The sequence below is a fragment of the Urocitellus parryii genome, unplaced genomic scaffold, assembly GCF_045843805.1.
Source record: "Urocitellus parryii isolate mUroPar1 unplaced genomic scaffold, mUroPar1.hap1 Scaffold_49, whole genome shotgun sequence".
Taxonomy (NCBI): domain Eukaryota; kingdom Metazoa; phylum Chordata; class Mammalia; order Rodentia; family Sciuridae; genus Urocitellus; species Urocitellus parryii.
Genome location: NW_027554054.1, coordinates 3,530,970 through 3,539,744, shown reverse-complemented (window position 1 = coordinate 3,539,744; position 8,775 = coordinate 3,530,970). Strand labels below are relative to the sequence as shown.

At 35.2% G+C, this 8,775-nt stretch overlaps 1 pseudogene; it reads left to right on the top strand.

Moving 5' to 3' along the window:
- The first annotated feature begins 5,502 nt into the window (after nt 1–5,502).
- LOC144252650 (WW domain-containing adapter protein with coiled-coil pseudogene) lies at nt 5,503–7,878 on the top strand (annotated as a pseudogene).
- Nucleotides 7,879–8,775: the final 897 nt, after the last annotated feature.

Below are 8,775 nucleotides of genomic sequence, written 5' to 3'. Positions count from 1 at the left end.
CCTCCTTATTTTCCTAACTTCATTTAACTGTGTGTTTATATTCTCTTGGGACTTGTGCCTTTAAAAAAATCATTTTTTCATTTTTGTAAGATTTAAAACATGTTAAAATTTCCTTTCTGACCTCTTCAATGATTTTCTGTGGAACAAAGTGTTTTTTTTTTCTATCTCCTTGTGTTTGTATAATTTCCATTGAGATTAGAAAAGATGTAGGAAACATTTTCATTTTTTGAATTGTTAAAACTTCTTTTGTGGTCTGTTTTAGAAAATTTTGATGTGTTGATGAAAATATTGGGTATTCTTTAGTGATTAGATGGAAAGTAATATTCCAATCAACTGCAGTCTGAAAGAAAATAAGTTATATCTGACAAAGTATGCTTTAGCACTAAAATACTAAGAGAAGAGAAAGAAGGTCACCAGACTTTAATGAAAGGCACAATTCATCAAGAAGATATGATTGTGAATTTATATGCATTGGTTTTTTAAAACATCCAGCTTTATAAAACAAGCACATTTAGATACAAAGTAAGAGATCAGCCTCAATACAACAATATTAGGGAATCTCAATACCTCATTAACCAGTAGATAGATTATTGACAAAATAAAATCAGTAAGGAAACATCAGAGTTAAGTTTCACAATAGATTTAATGAACTTAGTGTACATTTATAGAATATTTCATCCTAAAAATACTCTTTCAAGAAAGAAAGTAGCAGAGTTCTTCCACATGATTTTGGGAGGTCAGTATTACCAAAGATATTTAAAAGAATTAAAAAATATAGAGAGAAATAAGAAAGGGAGACAAAGTGAGAAAGAGAGAGAGATGGAGAAAAATAGTCTGCTATTCCTCATTCTAAATTATAAAATTTGGACTGAGGGAATGAAATTATATTAAAAAATGAAAGTACATCTTCAAAAAATAAAAGTTTTTTGAGGAATGTAAGGTAACCTAATAATTAATGAAAATGCTATACATATCAGTAATAAATGGAAAAAGAAAGCAAAAGCATTTCCAGGTAGTTGTGGAAAGAATAGTCAAAAAATTTCAACACCAGTTAATGATAAAAATCTTCAATTAACTATTCATAAGGGCAACTTTCTCAGTTAATAAATGCTGTCTATATAAAACCTAAGCTTATGTCATTCTGAGGGGTAAAAGACTCAACACTTTCTATTTTAAGAATAGTGACAGGAAAAAACTCTCCTCTTCCCATATTTATGCAGCATTACAGTGATGAGTCTCTTCAGTTAAAATAAGGTAATCAAACAAAGGTCAAAACCATTTTTTGTTGTTGTTGTTGGAGCAGGAGAAAGTTATGTTCTATTTGTTTGTAAATAATATCATTATTTTCATTGAAAATCTTAAGGAATCTTTAAAAGAGCATATGAGTTCTAATAAAGCGAATTGAGCAAAAATGTCAAGGTATAAATAAAAATTCAAAGTACTTAATACTAGAAATGTATATTTAAAAATATAATAACTCCACTTTAAAATAGCATGCAGGAAAGTAAATATACAGGAATAAATGTGAAGGTATACATATCTGAAAAATTATAAAGCATTGCAAATATAAAGTAATGACTTTAGAGAGATGTATTAAATTTATGAATTTAAAAGTTAATATTGATTGACAGATGTCAATCTGTCAGAATTAATTTATATTTTAATACAATCTATATTAAATTTCTGGTTAATATTTACTTTACTTTAAATTGACAAACTGATTTTAAAATTTCCATTGACAGGCAGGACCTAAAATAACTAAAGCAATCTTGAAAAAGATATGGTTGAAAGAACAAGAGTCCATGACTTACCATTAAGCTATCTAAACAACAGTATGACATGGTAAAAGAGAAGATACATAATCCAATAGAACATAATAGTGTACAGAAATGTGTTCACACATATATTACCAATTAATTGTCTACAAAGTTTCCAGGGAATTTCAGTGAGAAAACGTTGTCATTTTATCAAATGGTTAGATAGCTGGGTATTTACATTAAAAAGAACACTTTAACTTTTAATTGTATTTCACAAAATTTAATATTTTGTGCATCTCTCTCATAGTTAATGGATAGATTTAATAAATAATTTCTTCTAATGTTTGTTTTCTAAGGTGAATAATCATTTATATCTCTTTGTGAAATGAGTTTCTTGAATTAAAATGTAATATTACAACTGAAGATATATAATTTCCACTCTCTGGAAAATTTCTACATATAGCCACCATCTAATTCCTTCCTTGGGAATAAGGAATTGAGAGTTTTATAAAAGTTTAACAGTGTACAAGGAGAAAAAGTCCACTAAAATAACAAAACTATCTGGACAATTGTACTCTTTGAATATATATATATATATATATATATATATATATATATATATATATATAATATGACTGTGTAGCACAATCTAATTGATTTTTAGAATAGATGTTAAACTATTAAAAAAAATCTCCCAGTATATTTCCAGATGCACATTCCACATGTCTTTATGGCATTGTTGTTGACCTTTTTCATTTCCATATCTAATGCTATCAGGCACATTCCTATGAATACTTTCCTTTCATTTTCCCACTCTGTTTGGTACATATTGTCAGTAGTCTTTGAAAAGAATTATGCTTCATTTCTGTTAATATTCATATTGTCAAGCAAATCTCACTTTTGCTTCTCTTTAAATAAATCCTATTTGAAACATTTTATTATTTTCCACATGTGGTTTAATGTGAAATGTATGCAAAATAATGTATTGAAAATAAAATACACAATGTTAGTTGAAAATTATAATAAATTCAAAATAAGTGAGTAAGATATGCTTGAGGTTAATTTTCTTGTGTGTGATGCTGGGGATTAAATCCAGGGTTTAGGGCTTAGGTGAGTGTTCTATCCCTGAGGTACATCCATAGCCCTTTTAATTTTATTTTGAGAGAAGGTCTAGATAAGTTGCCTAAACTGGCCTTGAATTTGTGATGCTTCTGCCTTAGCCTCTGCAATATCTGGGCTTATAGGTGCACAACCATTCCAGATCACCTGAGACAGAATAAAGAAATGCTTACATCTTCATTTTGAAGGTTTTACAATTTTGTCTAAGAACCAATATGCTCTAATATGCACAGATACATTTTGAGCACTGAGTGCAATGTATCAATAATGGTTTAGATGTGGCCCTTGGTATTGGAAAAACCTAGAGGATCTAAGTATGTAATTTCTTGTGATCTTGATTACATCATCATTTAACATCATTCTTATTAACTAAGAAAAACACACAGCTGGGATAATAGTGTCAACTATAGGTAAACATTCAGAAATTGTTATTGTATAGAAATATGATAAATACATTAAACTTCCTTTATTTATAAACATTCTTTTTTTCTATGTAGTTTAGTAACATGTGAGATACAGTATAAGAGAAGAGGAGAGGGGCTGGGGATGTTGCTCAAGCAGTAGCGTGCTCTCCTGGCATGCGTGCGGCCCGGGTTCGATCCTCAGCACCACATACAAACAAAGATGTTGTGTCCACCAAAAACTAAAAAATAAATATTAAAAAATTCTCTCTTTCTCTCTCTATCTTTTTTTAAAAAAAGGAGAGGTGGAGAGACATTTTACATAGATGTATGGAAGTTCAAAGTTGGAGACAGAGGGTTACCAAAGGAGAAAAATAAAAGAGAAGCTGAGTAAAATGACAATGTGAGTGTACTGGGATGGAGAACTCACAAGCCAGGTGACAGGAAGAGATAAGAGACTCAGTTATGAGATACTCTTTGTCATAGAAAAGTGTATAGGAACCTATAGGGAATCTGTTCTGTGATGCTCTCTCTTCTTCCTCAAATTTTTTATTCAAAATTTACTAAGTAGAATTATGTTATAGTTTCCTGCTTCTCGGGATCATACTGGCATTTATTTTACAATAGCATGGTTTGGATTATCCAAACCTCTAATTTTATACCTTTTTTTTTCCTATTCCACTAGAGACCATGTTAAAACAGATTTCTGTGCCCATTCTACTGTATCCTCACTGATTTATTTATACTTGTCTTCCATTATTTGGGTCATAAATCTGTGAATAGGGAATTATAAGATTGTTTCTTCTTTATGGACCCTGAACCAAAGATTTTGCACCCTTAGTGTAGATTATCTTCTAATAACTATGCCCAGCTTCAGAAACAAACAACTTTTTAAAATTAATTAAGATAATTGAAAAATTATCACTAAGGAAAAAATGCATTATACATGAAGTATATAATTAACATTGCTGTTTATGCCTCAAATAGATATTAATAATCTTTTCCAATTTTAATTAGAATTGATAGGAAAAAAAACTAGCCAAGTTTCTACCTTGGGAAACTGAGATAACAAATAAAATAAAATCTTTTTTAATAATAAAAATAAATAACAACTAAATGGAAATAAATAAAAAAGTATATAAAACAATACAAACAATAAGACCAAAATTTAGGCCTTTCAAAGATAAAGTGACAAACATTTACTTATAGTAATTTAAGCAAAAGGCAAAAAATAAAAAAAATAAGCCAAAACACAAAACCCCTCAAATTCCAAATATTGAGAATGAAATCAGGGAAATTGATATTAATCTATACAAAGTAAATGATTATAAGTAAGTACTATGAAAAATTCAATGTCTGCAAATTAGAGAAAGCAGCCAAAAATCTGAGAAAGACACTGAATACTAAAACCGACTCAAGAAAAAGTCTAAAATCTGGTTTTAGCTAAAAAGTATATACATTTTACATGATTATCTTAGTAATTTCATATGAAGCAAGGACAAACTTTAAAATACTTTTGCAATAAAAGCAGAATTTAATAGGAATGGGAAGAATTTTTCTACATAGATAAATAATGATCTCTGAAACACTACAGCTGTCGTCAGACTGTTGAAAGACAGAATGCCAACATTCTCATCTGTGTACAACAAACCATTTTTTTTAGTCTTTAAAAACTTAGCTGTGAATCCATCTGCTCCTAGGCTGTTATTTGGTTGAAGTATTTTTATTATTGTTCTAATCTCATTACTCATTATTAGTCTGTTTAGATTTTCTATATCCTCTTGGCTCAAAGTTGGTTGGTCACACTTTTCTATAAATTTATCCACTTCTAGATTTTCTAAGATATAGGAATTTAAGTTTTCAAGAAAGTCACTAAGAGCGGCGGCACCGGCGGCGGCAGCGGGAGGAGGAGCAGGAGGAGAAGGACCAGGCAGCAGCGGCAGCGGCGGTGGCGGGGGGAGGAGGGGAGGAAGCGGCGGAGCAGAAGGAGAGGAAGGCGGAGGTAGCAGTCGCTCTCCGCAGGGCTGAGCCGGACGCGTCTTCTTACCCCCCTCCCCCCGGTTCGCGCTGCCGCCGTGTAGTTGGCGCCGCTGCCCGGGCTGAGAGTGAGCGTGGTGTCCACCGAGGGAGATGGCCCGGGAGCGCCGGCGCCAGTAACGAGGAGGTGCTGAGAGTCGCCCAGGGCGCGCCTGGCCCTAGTGCCGGGGCTGCCGCCCGCCCGCCGCCGCCTGCGCGCCCGCCCGCCCGCCTTTCGCGGCCGCTCTCCCCCCTCCCCGACACACACTCACAGGCCGGGCATTGATGGTAATGTATGCGAGGAAACAGCAGAGACTCAGTGATGGCTGCCACGACTGGAGGGGGGACTCGCAGCCTTACCAGGCACTTAAGTATTCATCGAAGAGTCACCCCAGTAGTGGTGATCACCGACATGGAAAGATGCAAGATGCCGCAGATCCTTCACCACCAAATAAAATGTTGCAGAGATCTGATAGTCCTGAAAACAAATATAGTGACAGCACAGGTCACAATAAGGCCAAAAATGTGCATACTCACAGAGTTAGAGAGAGGGAAGGTGGGACCAGTTACTCTCCACAAGAAAATTCACACAACCACAGTGCTCTTCATAGTTCAAATTCACATTCTTCTAATCCAAGCAATAATCCAAGCAAAACTTCAGATGCACCTTATGATTCTGCAGATGACTGGTCTGAGCACATTAGCTCGTCTGGGAAAAAATATTACTACAATTGTCGAGCAGAAGTTTCACAATGGGAAAAACCAAAAGAATGGCTTGAAAGAGAGCAGAGACAAAAAGAAGCAAATAAGGTGGCAGTTAATAGCTTCCCAAAAGATAGGGATTACAGAAGAGAGGTGATGCAAGCAACAGCTACTAGTGGGTTTGCCAGTGGAATGGAAGACAAGCATTCCAGTGATGCCAGTAGTTTGCTCCCACAGAATATTTTGTCTCAAACAAGCAGACACAATGACAGAGACTACAGACTGCCAAGAGCAGAGACTCACAGTAGTTCTACTCCAGTACAGCACCCCATCAAACCAGTGGTTCATCCAACTGCTACCCCAAGCACTGTTCCTTCTAGTCCATTTTCTCTACAGTCTGACCACCAGCCAAAGAAATCATTTGATGCTAATGGAGCATCTACTTTATCAAAACTGCCTACACCCACATCTTCTGTCCCTGCACAGAAAACAGAAAGAAAAGAGTCTACATCAGGAGATAAATTGGTATCACATTCTTGCACAACTCCTTCCACTTCTTCTGCCTCTGGACTGAATCCCACATCAGCACCTCCAACATCTGCATCGGCAGTCCCTGTTTCTCCTGTTCCACAGTCACCAATACCTCCATTACTTCAGGACCCAAATCTACTTAGACAGTTGCTTCCTGCTTTGCAAGCCACGCTGCAGCTCAATAATTCTAATGTGGACATATCCAAAATCAATGAAGTTCTTACAGCAGCTGTGACACAAGCTTCACTGCAGTCTATAATTCATAAGTTTCTTACTGCTGGACCATCTGCTTTCAACATAACATCTCTGATTTCTCAAGCTGCTCAGCTCTCTACTCAAGCCCAGCCATCTAATCAGTCTCCAATGTCTTTAATGTCTGATGCTTCATCCCCAAGATCCTATGTGTCTCCAAGAATAAGCACACCTCAAACTAACACAGTCCCTATCAAACCTTTGATTAGTACTCCTCCAGTTTCATCACAGCCAAAGGTTAGTACTCCAGTAGTAAAGCAAGGACCAGTGTCACAATCAGCCACACAGCAGCCTGTAACTGCTGACAAATGAACCTGTTTCTCCTCGAAGTCTTCAGCGCTCAAGTAGCCAGAGAAGTCCATCACCTGGTCCAAATCATACTTCTAGTAGTAATGTATCAAATACAGCAGTTGTACCACAGAATTCATCTGCCCGACCTGCGTGTTCATTAACACCTACACTAGCAGCACACTTCAATGAAAATCTCATAAAACATGTTCAAGGATGGCCTGCAGATCATGCAGAGAAGCAGGCATCAAGATTGCGTGAAGAAGCTCATAACATGGGGAGCATTCACATGTCAGAAATTTGTACTGAATTAAAAAATTTAAGATCTTTAGTCCGAGTATGTGAAATTCAAGCAACTTTGCGCGAGCAAAGGATACTATTTTTGAGACAACAAATTAAGGAACTCAAAAAGCTTAAAAATCAGAATTCCTTCATGGTGTGAAGATGTGAATAATTGCACATGGTTTTGAGTACAGGAACTGTAAATCTGTTGCCCAATCTTAACATTTTTGAGCTGCATTTAAGTAGACTTTGGACCGTTAAGCTGGGCAAAGGAAATGACAAGGGGACGGGGTCTGTGAGAGTCAATTCAGGGGAAAGATACAAGATTGATTTGTAAAACCCTTGAAATGTAGATTTCTTGTAGATGTATTCTTCACGTTGTAAATATGTTTTGTAGAGTGAAGCCATGGGAAGCCATGTGTAACAGAGCTTAGACATCCAAAACTAATCAATGCTAAGGTGGCTAAATACCTAGCCTTTTACATGTAAACCTGTCTGCAAAATTAGCTTTTTTAAAAAAGAAAAATTGGGGGGGGGTTAATTTATCATTCAGAAATCTTGCATTTTCAAAAATTCAGTGCAAGCGCCAGGCGATCTGTGTCTAAGGATACGATTTTGAACCATATGGGCAGTGTACAAAATATCATGAAACAACTGTTTCCACACTTGCACCTGATCAAGAGCAGTGCTTCTCCATTTGTTTTGCAGAGAAATGTTTTTCATTTCCCATGTGTTCCATTTCCCTCTGAAATCCTTGATCTGATTTTATCCATTTTTTTAAGGCTCCTCTTTTTCTCCTTTCTTAAGGCACTGTTGCTATGGCACTTTTCTATAACCTTTTCATTCCTGTGTACAGTAGCTTAAAATTGCAGTGATTGAGCATAACCCACTTGTTTGTATAAATTATTGAAATCCATTTTGCACCCTGTAAGAATGCACTTAAAAGTACTGCTGGGCATGTGTGCTGAAAGTACATTGATTGCTCAAATATAAGGAAATGGCCCAATGAACATGGTTGTGGGAGGGGAAAGAGGAAACAAAGCTAGTCAGATGTGAATTGTAACTGTTGTAATAAACATGTTGAAACAAAAAAAAAAGAAAGTCACTAATAATCCTCAGTCATGTCTGTTATAATAGCCCCATGTTCATTTGTGATTGTATTAATTTGGGTTTTTCTCTTTCCCCTTTTAGTTAGCTTAACTATGGGGCTTTCTAATGTTGTTTATCTTTCCAACTAATTTTAGTTTCTTTTTATTCTTTTATTTGCTATTTTATAAATTTCAGCTCTGAATTTTATTATCTATATTCTCCTATTGGTTTTGAGAATTTTTTTTTCATGTTATTCTAAGACCTTCAAAACCATTATTATTTTTTTTGAGAATTTTCTGCTTTATTTATGTAGGTACTCACAGCTATAAACTCAGTTA